General features: G+C 37.3%; 1 protein-coding gene across 4 annotated transcripts in view; it reads left to right on the plus strand.

The window, feature by feature from the left end:
• The window catches only part of LOC121969759, a 36,328-nt gene continuing 9,558 nt past the window's right edge, over window positions 1-26,770 (plus strand). Inside the window, exons 1-4 of one of the 4 annotated variants that reach the window (XR_006108642.1) lie at window positions 1,847-2,056; window positions 7,354-7,512; window positions 12,177-13,329; window positions 13,553-13,691. The gene's annotated coding sequence lies outside the window, so the exon portion shown is untranslated. Of the gene's footprint in view, window positions 380-1,846; window positions 2,057-7,353; window positions 7,513-12,176; window positions 13,330-13,552; window positions 13,692-26,770 lie in introns of those variants that run through there. The other 3 variants (XM_042519996.1, XM_042519995.1, XM_042519997.1) reach the window with 3 other exon arrangements.

Here is a 26,770-nt window from a genome sequence, read left to right on the forward strand (position 1 = left end):
CGAGGCGGCGCCCCACGCCCTACCGCCTCATCGCCTGCTCCCCTTTCATGTTCTCGCTCGGTCGCCTCTCACTTCTCACCTTCATTAATCAAATAGCCAATTGATTCCCCTTTATATTAATTTTCTTTTAATCCTCGTTTCCGCTCGCTTATAAATATCTCCTATTCATTTCTTGTTTTATTCCTCTTTATCGCTCTGGTTCCTCTCACGCTTCCCGGTTCGCTCATCGCCGGAAGCCGGCGGCCGTAACTGAAGCCGAATCCACGGCGGTCCAGGCGAGTGCTCCTACTTTTCCTCTTTACCGCTTTGCTTCCTCTCACGCTTCCCGCTTCGCTCATCGCCGGAAGCCGTAACCGAAGCCGAATCCCCGGCGGCCCAGGCGAGTGCTCCTACCTTTTTTTATTGCTTCAATCTATCTCGTCAGTTTCTCCCTCCGAGGTATGGTTTTTTGGATTTGCTACCTTTGGATGCTATTGGCGCTACAAAATTTTATGCTGTAACCGATGTAGTGAATCATTCTTCGGAGTTCCTTCAATCTGAGATCTGTAATTCCATCTTCGTTGTTAGTGTTTGACTAATGATGAATGGCCGCAAAAGGAGGAAAGTTTTTCCAATGAGAATTAGATTAATCCTTATTGGTGCTTCCGTAGAGTGTTTTGGTTCCTTTCTCGTGGGTTGTCTTTCTTTACAATGGTTCCGCATTTTCAGTATCACTGTATTCTCCAGTATTCTAACTATTTCAATATTTAGTGGCTTCGATAGCATATCCGAATCTACCAGCTTCTATTAAAAAAAAAATATAGAAGCGAAGTGATCGAACAGTCAAGTCTACGTTACATACATTATATATATCTGCAACCGGCGTACATTATATTTATCTGCAATCTTCTATTTTTTTCACTAGTTATGGTTTGTAAATAACTAATATCTTGTTGTTCATATCATGTCATTTTTCCTCAAAGAAAAAAAAAGGTCTTATTGTCTCCCAGCTTCAATGTTCTGTTTTGTTGCAGGAGATGTATGATAGTTATTCTCATATTATCAATCCTTTCTATTGGAAAGATGGTTTTGAAACGGTGAATAAGGAAACTGTTAGCAGCACCTTGAGACTAGAATTCATAAAAATGAAAATTCTGACCCCTAATTCTTCATTAAAATTTCTTTATGATGAGTTTTAGACTTAATCCCATTTGTTGCACAATAACAATTTCCTGCTATTTTTATTGTTTTCTACTCAACGATAAATTTGATCTCATTGACTTAGTTTTTTATACAATCTTATCAAGCAGTAAAAGAATTATCTATATATTTTTCTTTAAGTTATTGTTGGTGCAATCATGCCCCAAATGTTCTAGTGTGACTTTTTTTTTTTTGATCTATATACCTAAATTTCATTAAGGGAATATGTACATCAAAACCTTGACACAAAGTGCCCCTATTAAGACATGGGCTATGTGCGCGACCACCATAAAAAAACTTCCTTATCCACTTCCCTCACCTATTACCCATTATTCATACAACACCTAAACCCTCTAGGTATAGTACAAATAAAATCTTGTATACTTGTACCTTAATTTTGTGTATGATGCACTCTTTCAAGCACACCACTCCCTTAAACACGTTTATTTCTGCTAGCCATATTAGTTACATTGTGGATGCAAAAGCGATTTTCTTGGCCTAGTTTCACTAGTCAGTACCTCAAGCTTCTTATGGAAACATTTCATGGCACTTTGTGGTGGTCATTTGTCTCTTGATTCCCATTCAACACCATATATGATCCTATATAGACTTGTTGCACTTATAGTCAAAGAATAGGTACTCAGTTTATAGCTTGGTGTTGCAGAATTCACATGATCCTGAGAGCTCTTGGAAGGTAATGCAGTTAGCAAACGTCCCTTTGCTTCCAAGCACAGGATGAAGGCTTCTTTCGGTAGTATACAAGAGCTTCAAATCAACTCTATAGCTGGCTGCACTCTACTTTTTGGTTTGAAGAACTCATAGGCTAGAGCGGTGCATAGCTGATTATCCTTACTCCAGCTTGATCTGAGGTTGATGGGTGAGTTTACCGAGCTTGTATTTTGCACTGCCAGTTGCTTGAAGATTGGTGAATCTCTTTTCTTTGGATGTCATTCTCACACTGATTGTAAATGGAGGTATATGTCATTGATCCACTTGACATAAAGTGTGTCGTCCTTGGCATGGATGTTCCAAAGTACCTTGATGAGAATAGCATGGTTCTACTCATATCCCTGAAATGAGTCTCCTTCTTCTTTGGCACAACAGAAGTTCTTCCACACCACCAAAGACCACTTCGACCCCCATAGAAACATTCTGCAAAGTCTGGTAATCCAAGTTACTAACCTTGTTGGTATCATGAAGGCAAATAGCTAAAGACATTCCATTCCTTATAACATTGATTGAATTAGCTTGGCTCTAGTAGTATAGAATAAGGTTTTACTGGTCCAACTGTTGATTAGAGAAGCTATCCTGTCCATAAGAAGTGTATAATGCACATTCTTGAGTTTTGTAGGTGCAAGTGGCATACCCTAATATATGAACCTCAGTGTACCCTTTGGGGATCTGAGTAAGGTTCTACATTTACTCTATCTCTGAGCTTACGATGTTCGAAGTGTATATGATTGGCTTCATGGAATTTACCTACAATCCTAATGCTGATCCAAATTCCTCTAGGCCTTGTAAAAGGATGTCAACTGAAGTGTTGTTCCCTTAGCCATGAGGATTAGATCATCTGCGAAAGGCAAGTGTGATATCTTCAAGATGGCACACTTTAGGTGATAGTTGAAATCCAGGTTTGCTGTCCTCCATTATAACAACTGGATAGGTATTCTATGTAAAGAAGAAAGGGGTTCAATGACAAAGGATCCCCTGGTGGAGCCCCCTTCTTCCCTGAAAGTGTTTATATAATGTATTATTGACCTTCACTGATTAGGATATTTAGTAAACTGGCCAGGGAATCCCATAACAGTCATGACCATCTCTAAGAACTCCTAGCTAATCAAGTCATATGCTTTTCTTAGGTCAACCTTTATCATGCAATGTGGTGAGATATACTTTCTGCTATATTACCTCAATAGCTTCTGAGTTAAGTGTATGTTCTCAACCATGCTCCTTCCTTTAATGAAGGTTGCTTGTGCTAGATCTATGGCTGAGTTCATAACCATGCATCTTAGTAATTACTTTGTATGTCACATTACAACATCAATGGGCTCGTAGTCTTCCACTCTTGGAGCATGATTCGCCTTGGGAATTAACACAATTTCAATGTGGTTGATTTTCTTCAATAAAGAGCTTAATGAGAAGAATTCTAGAACTACTACCATGAAGTATTGGCCAACTATCTCCCAAGCTTTCTTGTAGAAGCATGAGGAAAAAACCATCTGGTCCTATTGATTTGTCATCCCTAATTGTGGACAATGTTGATTTAACTTTGTCCTCCGTGGAAGGTTTGGTCAAAGCTTCTCCTTGTCAAGTAATAAGAGTACCTGTTGCCATCATCCATTGTTCAAACCCCGTACTTGGACTTGCCAAACCTAGCAAAGATGTGTAAAAATCCATAAACTCAGCAGCCAACTCCTGTTGTGATTATGCCCTTAAGCCATCTGGCTTATAAGTCACAGCTATGTAGTTCCTCTTGCCATTCTGTTTGACCATGTCATAGAAGAATTTTGTGCACTTGTTGTTGTGCTTTAGGTGTTGGCACTTGGCTTTCTGCTGATAAAACATGCGTTCATCATCACAAAGCATTATTGTCTTGGGTCGCAAAATTGCTGCCCGTTCCTGAAGTTGCAGATTTCTGGTTTCAGCATGGTACTATAATTGGAAAGTCTCTAGCTGTCTCTTGGCTTGCTTTATCTGAGTTGAGTTATGCCTGTAATGCTTCTCATTCAGTTGTTTCAGTGGTTGTCCAGTGTTTTTAGCCGCATACATAGGGAATATCTCTGAGTTCCTCTCTGAAACCAATTCCATTCAGCTTAAACCAGTGCCATGAACTCTAGATGATCCATCTGCATATTGAAAAAACAAAATGCCACTCTTCCCTTCTCCTCCAATCAAAACAAGGTCACCACACTAGGGAGTGAGATGAAAGACAACCTGCAAGTAGATAGGAAGTTCGCTTGTCCATAAGTCCTCTATTGCGTCCATAAGGTGTTAACCATTACCCAATCTAACTTCTCCAAATAGAACTGTTAGTTCAAGTGTAGAAACAACCCTTGGGAGACATATCACTTAATATCAAAGAAAGGAAACAATCTGATATCATTTCAGTCTCTTTGGCTGTATTTGACCTTCTAAAATTTACATAGTTGTAATATTGCATCTTGACCTCATCTCAACCTGATAATTTGAAAAATAGACAATAAGACAGTAGCCCCCCCATCTTCTTCTACTTTATCAAAGAGCACTTCATCCTCTCTTTGAATCACCTTCAACCCAAAGCCTTCCTCCGAATCCCTGTTATCGAAGAGATTCAGCTAGGGACTCTTTCCCGGCAGTACATTCTTCCCACTGAACTTTTTTATGGAAATCTTCTTCTACTTATAGTTGTTACTGTCTTCTCCATCCCCATCCTCTTCACCCTTAGAGTTGGGAACTTTTGTGTAAGAGCCTTCTTCCCCCAAGGCCAATGCCACACTGGAGTTCTCCCTTCCTCCTAACATAAGATCAACATTGTGTGTAGCTTCTTGCAAGGTTGGGAAGGCCTTAATAAAGCATGTGGTGGCTATTACTGCTTGGGTTGTTGAAGACTCCTTGTTCATGGCCTTCTTCTCCTTACCCATTGGCAGACCCCTCCTAATTGTATGAGGTTGTGTGGTGGAAGATGCTGGCCTCCCTTAAATGATATCTAATCATTTCAGGCTAACGTTCCCTCACCACTTGCACCGACCCTTGGTTTCGACCAACATTAATGAGGAGTTTGCACTGCCTTTTGTACCTTGCACTCTTGACTCCTACTTGAAACAACCAGAGAAGAGGCTATGTGGGGTTCGAGGTCCGTAGGGTAACACCAGTTCCTTCACTCGCTGATCGGAGCTAATGAGGGGAAGTTGAGCGACGCCTCTTGGACCCCTCCGCTGAATGAATGAAATTTTTTTCCAATGGGTTTTGCCAGCATCCATAGTTGACCACTTATGAGCCATGCTAACCCTATGATGGGAGTTGTTGGTCGAGAGAGGGGGGAAGGCGGTTAGGGAAGAAAATCCTAAGAGAGCATCTCTCTCTAGCTCTCTCTTTCTCATGCCTACTGAGAGCATTTTCTTATGAATTAGGTATGAGCTTAAGTTTTGATGTTTAGGCAAGAGGTTTTAGTTAGGCTTTGCTTATATATGTGTGTTTAAATGTACAAGGATTTGCAGGAACACATGGAACTCAGAAAGCTCATGGCTTGGCATGGCTAAGGTGGCGCGTGGTCAAGGTGGCATACTCAGTGGCTTCGAGGTTTGAAGAGATTGAAGAAGGATGGACCAAGACTTCCAAGGGACTGTAAGACAGAGCACTAAGGTGGCGCTGAAGCAACTCTAAGGCAATGACCTAGCGCAATTAGGTTGGCAACTTAATGGCTTGAGGTCCGCAAGTGATTAGTGAAGGTTGTATGATGTGGATGAGGGGTATTGAGACAATGAGGACGACAACCAATAGAGGCAAACTACATAAGCAAGAGGCATGAAGGATGACATAAAGAAGAGCCAAGGGCTCGGGTGCATTTGAGAGACATATGACTTGAGGTGAGATAGCTAAGTGTAAAGTCAAGTTGAAATGGGTAAAACTGTAGTGAGCAATGTTGAATGATCTATATCCATGGGACGAGGGTAGAGCTCAACATAAGCGAACTTGACCTTAGAAGTGGTTGAAGTCCAGGTTACTAATTGACTAGTGGTTGAGAAACTCAATACATGTTTCAAAGTTTGTGGTTTAAGCAATTGACTATTGATGGACATTAGTTGGTTAATGAAGCAATCAATTGGGGCAGTTGATTGACTCTAAGGAGCCGACAAACAAAATGATTTTGTTCGTGGCTGAGTCGACTAGGTAGTTGACAGATGAGTTATCTGATTGTTAATGTGAGTCAGAAGTTATGCTACACAATAACGGTTGGATCATGATGGAGTAGTCAATTGATGGTGCATGCCAATCGATTGTTGGACGGTAGACAACAACAAACATTAGTGGATTGAATGCTATAAAAGGAGAGCTCGTTAGAGGCTCGAAGGATGACGAAAATAAAATTGGTTGTCTTATTAAAGCTTCTCTTGTGTACTTAAGCTTCTAATAATCGTCATATTCTCATGTACATATAAGAGGTTTCTCCACCTTTGGAAGAGTTCTGAGAAGGAGAAAGATAGTAACTTTTGGGAGTGATCCACTAATGAATCATAGGTTATGGAGTAGGAGTCTAAGGCATTGCCGAACTATGTAAATGTTATTGTTAGCAATTTTATTAAGTATGATAGCATGATTGTTTCATTTCCATTGCGCTAATTGTGTTTGACATTGCTAGTTTGATAGCAAGAGTATAGAATTGCATTTGTAGGTTATGATCACTATTCACCCTCTCTGACCTTTTTTATAATCCTAATAAGTGGTATCATAGCCTAGTAGCTTTATAAGGATTACTTGTCAATTGAGGCATTGGAGAAAGTGCTGGAATAGCGTACCCAACTTCTTTTTTTATGAAAACTATGAACACCACTGTATTGAGAGGACACCGAGTTTTGAATGGAATTGATAGAGTGTTGATGAACAATTAACCATTGCTTTGGGGGTATACACAACTTAGAGATGAAGAAGGAAAGAAAGTTCGAACAAAAGATTGGATGAAGCACCAATTTGAGCTATATAAAGGGTACACGAAAATTTAGAATCCTCTAATATTGGTGGTGCCTAAAACAATCTTGGATGAGATAGATGAAGAATGTAAGGATACACACAACACTTTGGAGTCCAATTGTGTGTGTTCATGAGGATTCTAAGAAAAGGGAAAAAAAGTCAAAGATGAGGGAAGTGAAGAAAAATTTGAAACTCCATAATTGGAAGAAGTGGAAGAGATTAGAAGTCCAAGAGTTAAGGAAGTCAATGAGGACTCTAGACCTTGTTCGTTGGATGGATCGGGCAGGGAACCATCCACATCTTTATGAAGTGAGGAAGAAGCATTAAAAGCTCAAGTTTTGAGTACCTCCACCGAAGTCAAAGAGCACATTATATGCTTTAAGTGCAATAAAAAAGGACACGGTAAAAATAGATGCCTAATTGCCATGGAGAAGGAAAGAAATGTAAAGAGGTAAATCTTTCTAAACTTGTTAAAATGAATAATATTTTATCTAACCAATGTTGTAGGAACTTGGATGCCATGAAGAACCACATCATTTGTTTCACGTGTGGAGAGAGGTCATTACCATACTAAGAGCCCAAAGAAGGGGAGGTCAAGAAGAAGCAAATGAGGAAATGGGCAAATGGATGCTTATGTTGAGGGGGAACTCCAAAGGTAAAAAGAAGGTAAACTCCCATAATTTGAATTTCAACTCAAATTTATAATTTGAATTTCAACTCAAATTTGAATTCTTCCATGTATAGGAGTAATAATTTTCTCCATTAACCCATACATAACTATGGTTTTAAATATCCTGATAAATCTAGGATTGTAATTCATGATAATTTTAGGAAACAATTTCATGATAGGACTACTTTGTTTAGGAAGACGCAATTAAAATGGAACAGGCAAGCAAAAAAGGAAGGATAAACATATTCCTAGGAATAGGTCTAGGAATATCTATGGAAGACAAGATAAATTTAGAATTCACAAACTAGAATTGGAGACCAAGCTTTGACGGTAAAGCTTGTGGACCTAGAGAAGATCCAGAAAAAAAATTTACCATTGGATCTAAAAACTTAAATGCAATGTTGGAAAGCTAAAACTCATATTTGGAATCCATTTGGAGAATTTGAATATAAGTTAAGGGCCATGGTCGATTAAAAAAAAAGTAGCCTAATGCATGGAGCTCCCGCTATGCAGGCTCCGACCTGGGGAAGGATCCATTGTATGCAGTCTTACCTTGCTTTTTACAAGAGGTTGTTTCCAGGATTCGAACCTGTGACCTTTGGTCACAAAGCAATAACTTTATTGTTGCGTCAAGGCTCCCCCTTAAGGGCCATGGTCGATGCATAAGAAAAATTGTTAGGAGATATTTGGTTCAAAAGTCAAGCCCCTTTTTTACCGAATCATCAAAGGGGCGCCCTATGTTGATTTTTTATCAAAAGGGCACCTCACTCTCATACGAGCTATGATTTCGTAGCTATTACAACATGATTTTTTGTTTTAAAAATTAAAATTGTTTGGAGCCTCTAAAAAGGATTTAAATGACATTTTGAGCCTTGAATTAGGTCGTTATGGGTTCCATCCCATAGTTAGTTGTAGATCTCTAAACGAGCTTCGATTTGATATATTGTGTGTCCCGTAGTTCAACCCGAACCAAAAGTTATGACCTCTTAAAGTTTAGGGTTTAAGGACTTGGTTTCAGGCTAAAAAAATGTCATTTAAATTTTTTTCGGAGATTTCGAACAATTTTAGTCTTAATTTTTTTTAAATGTTGTAATAGCTATGAAAACTCCGCCCATGATGACCGGTCATGGCCGGTCCCAAGCCCGGATAAAGGAGGAGGGTTGCGTTAGGTTGCCAGCCAGCGTCAAACTATGGCAAATATTCAATGAATGAATCCATTAAACTATTGTGCTAATGTTAGGTTGTTCCCCGGAAGGAACGCTTTGCTACATCTCTAGAACTCGGGTGTAGTGATAAATATGCAAGAGTTCACGTTACAGGGTCCGACTGTAACGTCTCAGCAAGGACCACTACATCTCCATGAGAACTTGGGTGTAGTGTTAAATAGGCAAAAGATCTCACACCATAGGTTAGATAAAAACAAATATGATAAGAAAACTAATAATCTAAGATTTGGAACATGAAATATAGGAACTCTCACTGGTAAATCAATGGAGGTAGTAGATATGATGATTAGGAGAAAAATTAGTATTTTGTGTGTACAAGAGACAAAATAGATAGGCGAGAAGGCAAAGATGATAGAGAACTCAGGTTTTAAGTTATGGTACACTGGAAAGAGTAAAGCAAGAAATGGAGTGGGTATCATTGTAGATAATTTGTTAAAGGATGAAGTTGTAGGAGTAGTTAGAAAAGGGGATAGAATTATAGCCCTTAAGATAATAGTGGCGAAAGAAACTATGAACGTATATGCACCACAAGTAGGATTAGATGAAGCTACCAAATCAAGGTTTTGGGAGGACTTAGATGAAATATTACAAAATATTCCACCAAATGAAATGATTTTAATAGGAGGTGATCTAAATGGGCATGTTGGAGTGAAAAATGAGGAATATGAGAGAGTGCATGGGAGTTATGGGTTTGGAACGAGAAATGAGGAAGGGAAAACTATATTAGATTTTGCAATAGCATATAACCTTATATTAGCTAATACGTTTTTTAAGAAAAGAGAAGAACACTTAGTCACATTCAAAAGTAGGAATAATAAATCGCAAATTGACTTTCTTATGGTTAGGAAGAAGGATAGAAAGATTTGTAAAGATTGCAAAGTCATCCTGGAGAAAGCTTAACTACCCAACATAGGGTAGTAGTGTTGGATATACGCCTCAAACATAATATCAATAGAAAGAAAATATATACAATTCCTAGAATTAAGTGGTGGAAGTTAAAGGATGGGAAACAAAATATATTTAAGGAGAAGGTAGAAGTACAAGCATTAGGTGAAATATACGATGACTCTAATACAACATGGGATAAGATGATATCAAAGTTGAAAATAGTAGCTAAGAGTGTACTCGGTGAGTCAAAGGGACATGCACCACTAAGTAAAGAATCTTGGTGGTGGAATGAGAAAGTACAAGAGAAAGTGAAGGAAAAATGAATAGCTTATAAGGAATTATATATTTGTAAGAATGAGAAAAACTTAAAAAAATATACAATAGCCAAGAAAGAAGCTAAGAAAGTAGTGAGTGAAGCAAAAAATGAAACTTTTGAACGGTTATATCGAAAATTGGATACAAAAGAAGGGGAAAGAAACATTTATAGAATAGCTAAAGTAAGAGAAAGGAAAACAAGAGATCTTAGCCAAATAAAATGTATTAAAGATGAATGTAATAGAGTATTAGTAAATGATGGAGAAATAAAAGAGCGGTGGAAGAGGTATTTTCATCAATTTTTTAATGAAGGTTTAGGTGACCAACTTAATTTAGGTAATTTAATTAGGTCAAATGAGCATAGAAATTTTAATTTTTATCGTAGAATTCAAACTTTAGAAGTAAAACAAACTTTAAATGAGATGCACAATGGAAAAGCCGTTGGACTAGATGATATTCCGATAGAGGTATGGAAGTGCTTAGGGAAACAAGGTATTGAATGACTTACAAAATTATTTAACATGATATTGAAAACGAAAAGAATGCCTGATCAATGGAGGATAAGTACTCTAGTTCCCTTATATAAGAACAAGGGAGACATACAAAATTGTGCAAACTATAGGGGTATTAAACTAATAAGTCATACTATGAAACTTTGAGAAAAAGTAATAGAAAAAAGATTAAGGAAGGAGACCATAGTGACAGAAAATCAATTTGGGTTCATGCCTGGAAAGTCGACAATAGAAGCTATACATCTCCTTAGACAATTAATTGAAAAATATCGGGAGCAAAAACAAGATCTACACATGGTATTCATTGACTTAGAAAAAGCTTATGATAGAGTCCCAAGAGAAATTATATGGAGAATTTTAGAAAAAAGAGGTGTTAGCGCAACATATATTTAACTAATTAAGGATATATATGAGGACTTCAGGCGGAGTAACTGAAGCATTTCCAATAAAGATAAGGTTATATCAAGGATCAGCCCTAAGTCCCTATCTTTTTACACTAATTATGGACGAACTCACTGCGCACATTCAAGAACAGTACCGTGGTGCATGTTGTTTGCAGATGATATTATTTTGGTAAATGAGACACGTGAAGGAGTAAATGCTAAGCTAGAATCTTGGAGGGAAACACTAGAAGGGAAAGGTTTTAAGCTTAGTAGATTAAAGACAGAATATATGGAATTTAAGTTTAGCAATATTAGAAGTAATGAAACAATTGTTAAGATAGGAGAAGACGAGTTGCCCAGAACCAAGAGATTTAAATATTTAGGATCATTTTACAAAATGATGGAGGGATTGAGAGAGACGTCTTACATAGAATCAAGCGGGATGGGTGAAATGGAGGGCGTCGGGTGTTTTATGTGACCGTAAAGTACCTCTTAAACTTAAAGGTAAGTTCTATAAAATCATAGACCTGCTATGTTATATGGAGTTGAATGTTGAGCTATGACCGAATTACAAAGCATAAGATCGAGAGAGAGAATTGACGGAAAACCGAACGAATGGAAAAAATAAGGAAAACGAATTAGAAGAATTCTAAAGTCGGTCGGTTCGGTTCGGTTAACACGGTTATCGATTGCTACACTTAGACGACCAATAAATGCTCCAGTTAGGCGATGTGAAACTATGATAAACATGCATATCAAACGAGGAAGAGGAAGACCAAAAAAGACTTGGTTAGCAACAATAAAACAAGATAAAATTTATTTAAATATAGATGATGATATAATAGGAGATAGAGCTCAATGGCGTAAAAGGATTCATACAGCCGACCCCACCTAGTGGGAAAAGGTTTGGTTGTTGTTGTTGTAATAGCTATGAAACTGTATTTGCTATAACTTGTAGTAGCTACAGGTTTGTAATTGCTACAACGCATCGATTTAGGCGGGAAAAAATAGGAAAGAGATAATAATGGAAATAAATCGCCATTGTGTAGTAAAGGGTAATTAGGTAATTATACATAGTAGTAGGCATCCTTTTGATAAAAAAATCAAAATAGGGCGTCATCTTGATCATGTTGGAAACTAGGAGTTAATAGTATCATGGGAACCGAAGAGTTTCTGTTGGAAACTAGGAGTTAATAGTGTTTACTGGAAATCGAAGAGTCTCTTTCTTGTAAAGTGTGTATCATCTCTTGTATAAATTAGGTACCTGCTAAGTAATAAGTTCTAAGTTTTGGATTCACAAAGTCCTGAGTCTTGATTACTCTTTACATGGTATCAGAGCCAGGGGTTTGTCTATTTCTTCTCAAATCCAGAAGACAACACCTACCAGACAAGGTCGCCTCTTCTTCCTCTGCTTCACTAGCTTATCACTGTTACTATGGCTTCATCCTCATCGAGCATGGTCCAGCAAGGTTCAGGAGTCCAGAAAAGTCCCTTTTCATTTGCCTTTTCAGGAACTCCCTCTATTACCTCTGAGAAACTCAATGGCAAAAATTATATGGATTGGTCTTCGGCTGTTGAGATTTGGTTCCTTGGTCAAGGGCTTTCGGATCACCTCGAAACTCAAGTAGCGGAGCATGATGATGCATCGAAGGCTGAATGGCAGAGAGTTGATTATCAGCTGGTGTCTCTTCTTTGGCAGTCTATTGACCCATCACTCTTGGTTCATTATCGCTCCTACAAGTCCTGTTATGATATCTGGAAAAAAGCTAAGAGTGTTTATGCCAATGACATTCAACGGCTCTATGATTCTGTCCATAATTTGGCAACTCTTCAGATGCAGGATCATGACTTAACTTCATATCTCAACAAAGCCCAGTCCACGATTCATCAAGTCAAGATGCACCTAACATACAGCGATCCCAGCAAAGTGTTGGAGAAATTGGATCAAATGTATATGGTGTTTGTTCTTCACGGATTACATAAGAATTTTGACAGTGTCAAGAATCAAGTCCTTACCAACCCAAATATTCCTACTGTCGATGAACTCATTGATCGGTTGGTTCGTGTGCCATTGACCGATGGGTCTCTCAAAACTGAAGTTGATTCTGCTATACTCTTTACCAACTCTGATCGTGGAGGCCGGGGTCGTGGACGTGGGAGAGGAGGTCGTGGAAATCGACCACAGTGTTCCCATTGTAATCGAATAGGACATACTCGAGATCGATGCTTCACTTTACATGGCTTCCCAGCAAAATCTGCAAATATGTCACAGGTGCAAGTGGTAAACTCAGCCAAGAAAGATGAATCTCTACAAGAAAACAAGTTCGTCATGTCTAACGACGAATATAAAGAGTTCCTTAATTTCAAAGCTGCTTCTAGCGATGTAGCAGCCCTAGAACTTCAATCTGGTAATTCTTCGGTTTGCTTTTCTCACTCTTTGCCCTCTTCCTCCTGGATTCTGGACTCCGGTGCATCCGACCATATTGCTGGTAATCCTTCATTGCTTTCAAACTTGTCTTCCACAAAAAAAACCCATGTTATAACCCTTGCAGATGGTTCAAAAATACAACCAAAATTTCTCCCCTTCCTACTCTAAATTTAGATTCTGTTCTTCTTGTTCCCGGCAGCCCGTTTAATTTACTATCAATTAGTAAGTTAACTCGCTCTCTCAATTGCTCAGTAACCTTTCTTCCGGATTCTTTTCATATCCAGGACCGGAGTACGGGACAGATGATTGGCGCAGGCTCTGAGTCGCATGGGCTCTACTTCCTTCAATCTTCATCCTCTACAGTTTGTGCTGCGGCTGATTCTCCAGATACTCTTCATAATCGTCTAGGACATCCAAGTCTGAGTAAGTTGAAAAAGATGGTTCCTAGATTTTCTCATTTACAATCTCTCCAATGTGAACCTTGCCAACTTGGTAAGCATGTTCGTTATTCCTACAAAAATAAGAAAGCTAGTCGATCCAAGTTTCCTTTTGACTTAATCCACTCTGATGTTTGGGGACCTTGTCGCACCACTTCTGTTCTAGGTTTTCGTTATTTTGTTACCTTTATAGATGATTATTCAAGATGTACTTGGATCTACTTAATGAAAGAACGATCTGAACTATTTGAGAATTTTAAGAAGTTTTGTTCCGAGGTTTCTACCCAATTTGGTCGTACAATCCACATCTTCCGTAGTGATAATGCTAAAGAATACTTCTCTTCTTCATTCAACTCTTTTGTGATCGCTAAAGGCATGATTCATCAGTCTAGTTGCTCACACACATCACAACAAAATGGTATTGCAGAAAGAAAACATCGACATTTGCTTGATACTGCTCGTACTTTATTGCTTCAAGCTAATGCTCCTCTAAGTTTTTGGGCTGATGCGGTTCTTACCGCAGGATATTTGATCAATCGAATGCCATCTTCAGTATTGGGTAATCAAGTTCCTCACTCCCTTTTGTTTCCCAATGAACCAACATACAAGATACCTCTGCGTATCTTTGGATGCACTTGTTTTGTGCATGATTTATCTCCAGGAAAAGATAAACTCGCAGCCAAAGCAATTAAATGTATCTTCCTTGGATATTCAAGGGTTCAGAAAGGTTACAAATGTTATTCTCCTTCGTTGCATCGGTTCTTTATCTCTGCCGATGTGACTTTCTTTGAGAATACACCATTCTTCACCTCCAAAGAAGAAACTGTCATTCCATCCCCGGTCTTGCCAATACCCTTTCTTGATACAACCACTCCTAAGACCAATGTTCAAGAAGGATCTCCTCATTTGATCACTTATCAGCGTCGTTCCCGCAATGTTCCAACTCCTCAACCAGCTCCTGTTCATGAGCCCAGTGCTTCAGTGCCTGACCAAGCATCCCAACCGATTTCGGATCCTTCTGATCTCCCAATTACGGTTCGCAAAGGTAATCGTATCACTCGTAACCCTCATCCTATTTACAATTTTGTTAGTTATCATCGCCTTTCTCCTGTACAATGTGCTTTCACTTCTTCCTTGTCCTCTGTTTCTATCCCAAAAAATGTACAGGAGGCCCTTTCTCATCCAGGATGGAGGCAGGCAATGACTGAAGAAATGCAAGCATTGAAGTTTAATCAGACATGGCCCCTGGTTCCTTTACCCATAGGGAAAAATCCTGTTGGATGCCGATGGGTCTTTACTGTGAAGGTTGGGCCAAATGGCACTGTGAATCGACTTAAAGCACGCCTTGTGGCTAAAGGGTTCACTCAGATTTTTGGCCAAGATTATGGAGATACGTTTTCTCCTGTGGCAAAAATGGCTTCGGTTCGAATCTTTCTTTCCATGGCAGCCATGAACCAGTGGCCCTTACACCAGCTTGATATCAAGAATGCATTTCTGCATGGTGACCTATCTGAGGAGATTTATATGGAGCAACCACCTGGGTTTGTTGCTCAGGGAGAGTCAGGCCTGGTCTGTAGACTCCACAAGTCCTTATATGGCCTTAAACAGTCTCCTCGATGTTGGTTCGGACGATTCAGCTTGGCTCTACAAGAATTTGGAATGATCAGAAGTAAAGTAGACCACTCAGTATTCTACAAACATTCTTCGAACCTATGCATGTACCTTGTGGTGTATGTAGACGATATTGTCATAACAGGAAATGACCACGCTGGAATTCAAAGATTGAAGGAACATTTACTCCGTCATTTTGAAACAAAGGACTTGGGAAAACTGAGATATTTTCTTGGAATAGAGGTTGCTCAGTCCAAGTCAGGAGTCGCCATATCCCAGAGAAAATATGCCCTCGATATCCTTGAAGAAACTGGAATGTTAAATTGCAAACCAGTAGAGAACCCAATGGATCCAAATGTCAAACTTCTTCCTGATCAAGGCGAACTATTCTCTGATCCCAGCAGATATCGAAGATTGGTGGGGAAGCTAAATTATCTCACTATCACTAGACCAGACATTGCTTTCAGTGTAGTAAGCCAGTTCCTAAATTCCCCTCGTACTGAACATTGGGATGCTGTTGTCCGAATTTTGAGATTCATTAAAGGGTCACCTGGAAAAGGATTGGTATATGAAAATAGGGGACACAAAGAAATTACTGGCTATGCCGATGCAGATTGGGCTGGCCCCGAGTGATAGGAGATCCACCTCTGGGTATTGTATTCTATTTGGTGGAAACCTCATCTCTTGGAAGAGCAAGAAACAGAATGTGGTTGCACGATCAAGCGCTGAAGCAGAGTATCGAGCTATGACCCTTGCTACGTGTGAACTGCTATGGTCAAAACAACTCATTGCTGAGTTGAATTTCTGTGAGGTTGGAACGATGAGGTTAATATGTGATAATCAAGCAGCTCTCCATATTGCTTCTAACCCAATGTTCCATGAACGAACAAAGCACATAGAAGTGGATTGTCATTTTATCCGTGAGAAAGTTGTTTCTGGAGAAATCACCACGTCCTTCGTCAACTCTAATGATCAGCTGGCAGACTTGCTCACCAAAGCTCTTCGAGGACCAAGGATTGCGTATCTCAGCAACAAGTTGGATGCCTTTGATATCTACGCTCCAACTTGAGGGGGAATGTTGGAAACTAGGAGTTAATAGTATCATGGGAACCGAAGAGTTTCTGTTGGAAACTAGGAGTTAATAGTGTTTACTGGAAACCGAAGAGTCTCTTTCTTGTAAAGTGTGTATCATCTCTTGTATAAATTAGGTACTTGCTAAGTAATAAGTTCTAAGTTTTGGACTCACAAAGTCCTGAGTCTTGATTACTCTTTACAGATCACTCCAAAAAAAAAGTGCATACTTTTGACTTTTCTTTTTTTGGTGTGGCAACGGGAGAGAAAGGAAAAAGTTTTAGTGAGAATCTTATTCTCCTCTTTCGAGGTTCTTGGATTAACAACAATCAAAGTTTTTATCCCATTAAGTGGGACAGGTTATAAGGATCTTCCTACGATATGAGGCTCGATCCTGTCTATATCCTTATTTATATTTAAACGAATTTCATTCTATTTTATCATTATTAACCAAGTCATTTTTAGTCTTTCTTTCTCTATCGATGAGTGTATTTGTTATAGTCTTACATCGCTTAACTGAGACATTCATTTATTTGATACCTAAGTACTTGTCTATATTATCTTAAATGCGTTTTTCGGAGTTTTTCCTCATAGGTGCAACCTCAATTTTCTCCTGAATGTTTTTGTTTCTTATCTATCCATCCTCCTATATTCGCACATCCACCTTCATCTTAACATCCTTATTTTTGCGACTCATCTTTTGCTTGTGTGCTCACTTTATAACCCAATATTCAGTTTCATATAACATAACAAGTTTAAATTGTTGAACTTCCTTTTAACATTTAAAGGTACTTTATGACCACAATAAACATTTGACGCACTCCTTCATTTCAACCATCATACTTGTGTTATATGGAAAACATCTCTATCAACCACTTCAATGTTTATGTTTTGATTAAGAGGACCCTAATTTAAAATTAGAGGGAGAAAAGAGAAAAAATTTATGGGTGTTGGTGCAATTGTGCCTCAAGTGATGTATGGGCAAAGGATTTAAGTTAGGTCTTACATTGTGTTTAGTATGTGTGTTTGAGTGTACGGAGACTTGTAGGAACACATATGAAACTTAGAGAGCTTGTTGGTTGTTAACTTAGTGTGACTAAGATAACATGCTTAGTGGCTTGGAGGTTTGGAGAGATCAAAAAAGAATGATATGACACATCTGAGGAATCGTAGGACAAGGAGCACTAAGGTGGTGCTAAGCAATTTTGGAGCAATGACCTAGCACGTTTAGGTGGTAGCTCGATGGCTTGAGGTTTGTAAGAGATCTGAGAAGATTGCATGTGGCAGACCAAGAGACCGTAGGACGAGGAACATTAAGGCAATGAGGATAACAACCATTGGAGCCAAACAATATATAGGCATGAGACTTGAAGGATTGTATGTGGAGGAGTTGAGGGCTTAGGTGAATCCAAGGGACATATAACCTACGGTAGATGATCGAGAGCAAAGTCAAGCTGTAAAAGTAAGACTCTTGTAAGTTGATTGTTGGGTGACCTGTAGCCACGGGATGAGGATATCACTCAATATAGACGGGCTTGACTATAGAACCAATCGTAGTCAGTGTCTACAGTCGATTGTTAATGGACCACAATTGACTTGCGATTGGGAACTAGTACTCTAAATGGATAAAGGTTGACTAGTCAATTAGTATGGAATCCAATCAGTTGGTGTTGAAGTCAATTAATGAAAGAGGCAGTCGACTCGTAAACTAAAATCCCGAAGTTGTGGTAAACTAGTGTTTGTGATTTGGAGCAATCGACTACTGTTGATTTCAATCGGCTAGAGGAATAGTCAATTGGGGTAGGTTCGATGAGCCAATGAATAGAATGATTCTTCACGACTTAATTGACTAGGCAATTAACTTATAGTAAGTAACCAGACAACTGTTTGCTGACATGGAAAGCATAAAGAAATCGTTGTTGCATGATAACTATTAAATCATGTGGACTTGATGAAGATGGAGAGTCAACTGTTAGGCAATAGGCAGACTTATAACAAGGATTCGAAGGGTATAGGAGGAGTCGTGGAGACTTCTAAGGTTGACGAAATAGAATTAGTTAAACTCTATTAAAAGCCTTATATTTATGTGCTTTTCCTTTTTAGAATTCCTTTGTAATCTCGAGCTTGAACTTGCAAGATGTTCTCCACCTCTAGTAGTTGATCGAGAAGGAGAAAGTTAGTGGTGTTTTTTAGAAGTGATCCACCTATAAATCATAGCCGTGGAGTAGGGGCCTGGTGTTGCTGAGCCATGTCAAACAAACATGTTGGCTATTGGTAGGTGCGATTGGTTTTTTGTTTTCATTTCCACTACTAGTGGTTTGTTTGTAACCTTGCTATCGAGAGCAAGAGCATATTAGAATCATGCTTATAGGTTAACGATTGATAAGATTGATTGTTATTCACCCCTTCTCCCTCTAGCTTGGTCATTTGATCCTATCAATGGGAACCTGGTTCTCCTCTATAATGAATTTAGGAAAGTTTAAGTCAGTGGGAGCCTATATGTAGGTTCCGGTGCATGATATTGCATTTTGTGCATGTGCATGGGCGTTTTATTATTGTTTTGGTTTTCTTAACATAAACAAATTGCTAAACATCAGAAAATGGAATATTATTGGTTGGTGTAATCGTGCCCTAAGTGGTCTAGTGTGATCTTGAATTTTATTGTCTAGGGAAAAGGTTTAAGTTAGATTTTTCCAGTGTATTTTATGTGTGTTTGAGTACGTCAAGACTTGTAGGAACACACATAGAGCTTAAAAAGTTCATGGCTTGGTGTGGCTAAGTTGTCGCGTCGCCAAGGTGGCATGCTTAATGGTTTGGATGTCTGAGGAGATCAGAGAAGGATGAGATGGGGCATTCGAGGGACTATAGGATGAGGAGCATTGAGATGATATTGGAGTATCTCTGAGCAATGACTTGGCAAGTTGGTAATTTATTGGCTCGTGGTCCATGAATGATCAATGAAGGTTGCATGTGGCAGACCAAGGGAAGCCAATGTGACAAAAAACTACTGCAAGTCATTGCAGAAAATGCCATTGTAGAAAATATTACAATGAAAAAAATTTGTGTAAGTTTGTGACAATCTACAGTGTTCCAAATCTATTGCAATTCAACAATCATATATGACAATTCTTGTGATGGAAAACACCAATCATGAATAACCAATCTGACACTAACTATTGTGAGTGTTGTGTAAGGAATTGAATTGCAATCAACAGTGTAAACTTGTCATAATAAAGTTTCACATTTTTATCCATCATAGAAAGGTTTTATATTAAAAACATTTTTTAAAATAGAAAATCCTTTTTACATAAGATAATGTTAAGGATACACAAGTCTTGTATACAAATTACACATACATAACATTCCAAACATCAAAATGTCGTAGTTACATGATAAACAAACGCACAAATATAAACCAGATAAGAAAATGTTGCTATTGATTTTAAGATTTGTCACTCTTTTCAATTTCATTCTAATCCGTATGTTTGGAAATACTAGTGCCAAGTATACCAAGACTATAGGAGTGATCCTATGAGAAAGTCAATATGAAAAGATAGACTTTTGAATATCTCTCAATAGGATAAATCCTCTATTTTAAAAGTTGTATTGGCATTTAAAAAGGCTGTCAAACAATGACAAGTCAAATAAATAAACATTGAAACCATTTTTCACACCATTAAGAGATGGTATTGTGAATATAAATGCATTTGGAGAGGAATGAATCGGATGCAAATGCGTTTGGTGAAGGATTATAGGATTTCTTGGGCTAATAATGCATAATCAATATGATGTTCTTTTAATCTACTAGACATATCAATAACAATTTTATAGTTATCATTAACGTGTTCTTTTTAGTACCGTAGATGTGCCTTATGCACATGATAGATATCTTTGTCTAAAAGATAGAAGTATAAAAATGAAACAAATAAATAAGTCTTTGAGCTTTGAACTCCAAAAGTGACTATAAAATAGACATGTTTGTAAATATTGTGATAGAATTATCACAAATTAGAAACTTACTTTCCTAATTTTTTTTCTTTCTTTTATTCAATTTTGTTTTTTTTTGTCCTCTTAGGGTAGTGTTGCAATGGTGAATTTAATGTTGGATGTTCCCTAGAGGTGGTGAATTGTCAAGAGCTCTTTTGAAGGCTCACTTCAAGATCATTTGCCATAGGACATAAGTTACATGTGATAGAATTTTAGTGGGCATATGATTAATGTCATTTTGAATGTTCTTAAAGTAGGTAGGCCATTAAGATGCTCTATGGGGGTAAGATTAGGGCATAATGAAAAGCGCTTTAATCTCTAGAGAGAAATTGAGGTAGGAATTATGTCTTGTAGTGCTATGATTTTCTTCATCACTATCTCTCTATTTTTCTCTTGAAATGTAGAATGAGGAGTCTTGAGGTTACTTTTTTAAAATCACCTCCTTGGGACTCATTTTCATGAGATAGTTGATTTGATGACGGTGTGGCTTTTGCTCTTTTTCATATAGTATAGGATTAACATTACTCTCGAACCTTTTGTTTCCTATTTACGTTTAATAAGAAAGAAGATTTATAAGTTTTCATTGTTATTTACAACTCTAGTTTAGAGAGCACGGTGTCTAATGTTCTTCCTATTGTATTTTACGGTGTATATATTTTCACTTTCTTGGTGTGAGATCATATGGTTCGTATCTATCTGAGATGACATGGGCAGTGTTCATAGGGAGAACATCACACTATTGTATAAGTTTACTAGTTCATTTGATAAAAACCAAAAGGTTTAAAATTTTGAGTTGGTACTGGATTTAAGTTTCGGTTTATAACCATAATGATACACTGTATAGTGTCGTGCTAATATGACTTTGGTACTTTTTTAAATGTAAAACATATTATAAGATTAAGAATTATTTCATATTATATTATAAAATTAAGAATAATTTGGTTCAATATTTAACCAAAATAATAGTATATTTTATAAAATTAGGAATTATATTATATTTAATTTTTTTCATATCTCTTGAAAAAATTCTTAGTTGAAAAAGGAAAAGAAAAGATTTTGTGAATTAGGGGAACAAAGAGAAATATTAGAAGGTGAAAAAAATCAATGAATGAAAGAGGAAAGTAACTAATCAACAGGAGAAGTAAAAAAAGAAAGGGAAAAGAGGTAAAGAATTAGTAGGAATGGCTACTGCAAGGCCGCCACGAGCTTGTGGAAGGCCTTCTTTGTTACACAAGTTTTGGTGAGAAGAATCGCCTGCTGCCCAATCCTAATTGGCTCGTCTTATCATCCGTGACCGGTAAACTTTCTACTTTCTTCTCTTCATTCTCTTATCTTTGGTTTTTGTTGGCTCTATGTTGAATCCGGTGTTGTGCCTATCGGTAAACAAATGCAAATTTCGCTTGTGTCGGCTAGCACAACACGAAACTTTAAACCTTGAACCAAACATTTTTATGATTGCTAATGATGTTTGATCTACCCGCACAACTATAATATTTTTTAATTGTATATAATTGATTGCCTTTTGGAAACTACATTCATAAACTTTTATCAATAATAATCTTATATCTTGTATCCTTATTTTGCAAATGTATACAAAAATATTTGTGTACTTTTTTCATGTTTCATCTAGTATGTGTTAAATTGGGAATTTGACTATGTTATTTTTTTTAATTTCATCTTTATCGTTGTTTAATGGTTCATCTAAAGAGTATCTTCACTTTGATCCTTTTCTATTAATTTAAAATCATCTTAGTGTTTGATTGATGTCTAAACATGTTTGTGCAACATCCTTTAACATGTTTGTGCAACATCCTTTCCTTTTATCAACAAACTTGATTAGATTATCTAGGTTGCTTAAATTACCCTATCTAGGTTCATCTTGCATTTTGATTGTAGTATCTTTGCAAGTAGCATGGATACCTTTCATATCTCTTACAATAGTTGTGGTGGCGTTTTCTCTTATCTAACCCGCTATCACCTATGGATAAACAAGGAGGGTTGCTAGTTACGACCTACAACACATCAGATTTTCTATAGGTTGTAATGGAAGATCTCCACTCCCTTAGATGCAAATATACTCGGACTAATGGGCATATATGCTGTAAATTGAACCGTGCCTTAGAGAACAAACTCTAGCTAGAATTGGAAAGCAAAAGTATAGCTGTTTTCCGACCACCAGGACACCTCTTGGATCACATTATTTGTGTTGTATCAATCCTAGAGGACATTATCTGAAGGAGGAAGTCTTTCAAGTTCTACAACATGTGGACTACGCATGAGGATTTCACTCGGTTGGTGGTCGGAGGCCGGAAGCAAGTGGGTGAGCAAATACCAAATGACACAATAGGATATAGACTCAAGGCCAAATTAAATTAGTTGAAGGAGGACTTGAAACAACTCAATAAGCAACATTTCTAACACATAAGTGATAGAGTTGCTCGGGTGCAACAACAATTGACAGAACTCCAAGAGGTAGGGTTAGAAGGACAATAGGAGAAGAGTATAACGTGCGACAGAAGGTAGCCAGGAAGCTAGCTGAGATCGAGTCTCTTTTTTTTACCTATAGCGTGCAAAACATAAATATTTTAAGAGGGTTGACAAAAATACCACATTTTTTCACTCCCTAGTAAAAAGAAACAACAACAAAAAAAAAGAAGGAAATTGTAGCATTTGAGAAGAGTAATGGAGATGTCACTATAGATTTTTGTGAGGTTGTGGGGAAATTCAGAGTATGTAAATAATGCACCAAAAGAGAATGAAGGAGGAAGACTACAATCTACTTTTATTCATACATAATTAAAATCTCAATACATAGTTAAATAGAAAAAAGAGTACAAGGTAATATTCTAAAATAAGGAAATAGAATAAAGAAATATTTTAATCCTAATAATTACCAATAATTATCTTCCTAAATTTATTTCAATCAAATAAAATCATGACATATTTAATTTAATCAAATCATGCCTAATTTATCGAAATTCCCCCTAAGTTGGTGCAAAAATGTTCATCATGCATAACTTGCTAACTTGTGTTTCAAGCAGTTGTCGTGAAAGACTCTTGGTCAAAACATTTGGAACTTATAGCATGGTTGGAACACATGGAGTGAAAATTGTTCGGTCTTCCAACTTCTCGTTTATAAAGTGTTTATCAGCTTCCCTATGTTTTGTTCTATCATGTAGAATGTAGAACTGGATTATGAACAATACTGATTGCTGCTTTATTATCACATTATAGTTTCATGACAAGGTTTATTGGTCTCTTTAATTCATCCAAAACTCTCTTTAGTCAAAGAATCTCACATACTCCGTGAGTCATTACTCTAAACTCAGTTTTTGCACTACTTTTGGCTACAACACTTTGCTTCTTACTTCTCTAAGCTACCACGTTCCACACAAATGTGTAGTATCATGAAGTTAACCTTCGATAAGTAACAGGGCCTGCTTAGTTGCATTTGTATATACTTTAATGTCTCTTTTCTCATCCTTTCTGAAGAAAAGTCCCTTTCCAGGTGTTCCTTTTAAATACTTTAGGATTCGGTACACTGCATCTAAATGTTCTTCACATGGAAAATGCATGAATTGACTGACCATGCTCACTACGAAAATAATGTCTGGGCGAGTATGAAACAAGTAAATTAGTCTCCCAACAAGTCTTTGAGTCTACTGGGGTGCCATTTTTTATATCTCCCAACTTTGTATTCACTTCAATTGGAGTATCTGCACCCACTCATCCCAGTTTCTTTCAAGAGATCGAGAATATGCTTTCTCTGAGACACCATAATACATTTCCTTGATTTTGCTGTCTCCATTCTAAGAAAGTACCTTAGCTGACCTAAATCTTTAATCTTGAATTCTTGGGCTAGATTTGCTTTCAATCTGCTCATCTCTTTTATATCATCTCTAGTTAAGATTATGTCATCGATATACATGATTAGCACAAAGATCTTGTCTTTCTTAGATGTCTCTGTGAATAAAGTATGATCAAATTGTCCTTGGGTGTAGCCTTGGCTTTTTACAAACTTTGTGAGCATCCCGAACCACGTTCTGGGCGATTGCTTTAGTCCATAAAGAAATTTTTTCAGCTTACATACTTTTGATTCAAACTGATTAGAAAATCCTAGGGGTGCCTCCATATAGACCTCTTCTTCTAAATTACCATTTAGAAACACATTCTTCACATCTAATTGATTTAGTGGCCAATTGAGATTTGTACCAACTGATAATAAGACTCAAACAATGTTCAATTTAGCTTTTGGAGAGAATGTTTTAAAATAGTCTACTCTGTAAGTTTGCATAAAGCTTTTAGCAACCAAATGAGTCTTATATCATTCTAGGGAATCACCTGAGTTGTACTTTATGGTGAATACCTACTTACATCCAACAATTGATTTACCGTGAGGTAGATCAACCTTCTCCCAAGTAGAATTCTTCTATAGGGATCTCATTTCCTCAAAAATTGTTTCTTTTTACTAAGGTATCTTTAGTGTTTCTTGAATATTATTTGGAATACTAACACTGTCGAGTTGTCAAACAAAAGTACAATAGGAAGAAGACAAATATTTATAAGATACAAAATTCGAAGGTGGGTGTTGTGTGCATGACCGAACTCCTTTCCTTAGGGCAATAGGAAGATCAACTTGACTTGAAGAATTTAACTCAGACATAGCTTGGGTTCTATTGTCAGAGATTTTTGAGTAATCATTGATAGTCTCATGATTTTGCCTCTGATCAGATTCTTAGCTTTGTAGATGGATAATGTTTTCTTTTCTTTGAGCCCAACCTTCCCTTCTGTAAACATGACCTTTGAACCGATTGTTACTCTTTTTTGTTATGTCATTATTTTGAAATAGCACAAGTTTAGGTTAAGTCCGACTCGTTTAAACATTCATCTTCCCTATTATGCTCCCTTGAAGATGAGAATCGTGGTAAGATTGTCCTAAAAAAATGTGACATCCATGAATACCAATTTTGTTTTTGAAATTGGATCAAAACATTTGTATCCTCATTGATTTATAGGGTATCCAACAAAGATGCATTTATAAGATTTTGAATCAAATTTAGAATGTCTTGGGTCATGATTATGAACGAAGACAATGCTACTAAAAATTTTTAGGGAAATATTTGTGAAGAGGCGAGAGTTAGGGAAATCATTTTGAAAGATTTTTATCGGAGTTGAAAGTTCAGTATCATTATTGATAATCTATTTATTAAATAGGTAGCGGTTAGAATCACATCACCCAAAAGATACCTTGGAACTTTAGTATGAAAACTAAGAGTACCTTTGCAAATTCAAGGAGATGCTTATTTTTTTCTTTCAGCCATTTGATTTTATTGAGGAGTGTGAATACAAGAACTTTAATAAACAATTCCCTTCTCAGCAAAAAAAAAAAAAATTCCCTAGTAATTGATTAAAATATTCTTTCCCATTTTCACTATGAAAACTTTTAAACTATGTTTGAAATTGTGTTTGAACCATATTATAAAAATTTATGAACACATTTTCAACATTAGATTTATTTTTCAAAAGAAATACCCAAGTCATTCTAGTATGATCATCTATAAATGTGATATACCATTGTTTTTCAAACAATGTTACTATCCTAGAGGAACGCAAACATCACTATGTATCAAAGTAAATGGTGTTGATTTTTTATAGGGTTGTAATGGAAAGCGATGATGCTTGGCTAATTCAAAAAATTCATATCTAAACGATGAAGGACTTTTATTTAAAAATAACTTAGGTAATAATTGTCTTAAATAGTGAGAGTTTGGATGTCCTAAACGATAATGCCATAACATAATCTCACTGTCATTAGAAGCAGAAATCGAGTTGAAACATGTCTTGAGGTCTTGTTTGACAAAAGTTGATCCAGCATTGAAGATGTAGAGGCCATTGTCTTGTCTAGCATTGCCAATCATCTTCTTTGAGGCTAAATCCTGAAATTCATAATGAGAGGACAAAAAAACAGCACACTAGTTAAGATCAAAGGTAAGTTTGCTGACGGATAAGAGATTATATGATAAATGAGGCACATGCAAAACATTTCTAAGGATAAGGAAAGGAGAAACCACAACAGTTCCTTTCACTGTGATTAGCAAAGGATCCATCAGCAATTTTAACATTTTTATTCTTGCGCATGGTGTATGTGAGGAGAAACCTCCCGGAACTTTCTCTGGGATTTCCTTTGAGATGTGTTTTGAGGACTGCAATTCCCAGAAATCTTCGTCTCATGGATCAGGTAATGCATTGCCACAACAACCTTTTCCTTAGCGATAAATGGAGGTATATACAACCACTTCAAGGCGACCCCCCCATTTGGCATTTCCATAGTGTACTTGGTGTGCCTACTGGAACAACATGGCATGCGGTCAATTTCCATTTCCATCTAAAGTGTAA

Source organism: Zingiber officinale, chromosome 4A, assembly GCF_018446385.1.
Source record: "Zingiber officinale cultivar Zhangliang chromosome 4A, Zo_v1.1, whole genome shotgun sequence".
Lineage (NCBI taxonomy): Eukaryota > Viridiplantae > Streptophyta > Magnoliopsida > Zingiberales > Zingiberaceae > Zingiber > Zingiber officinale.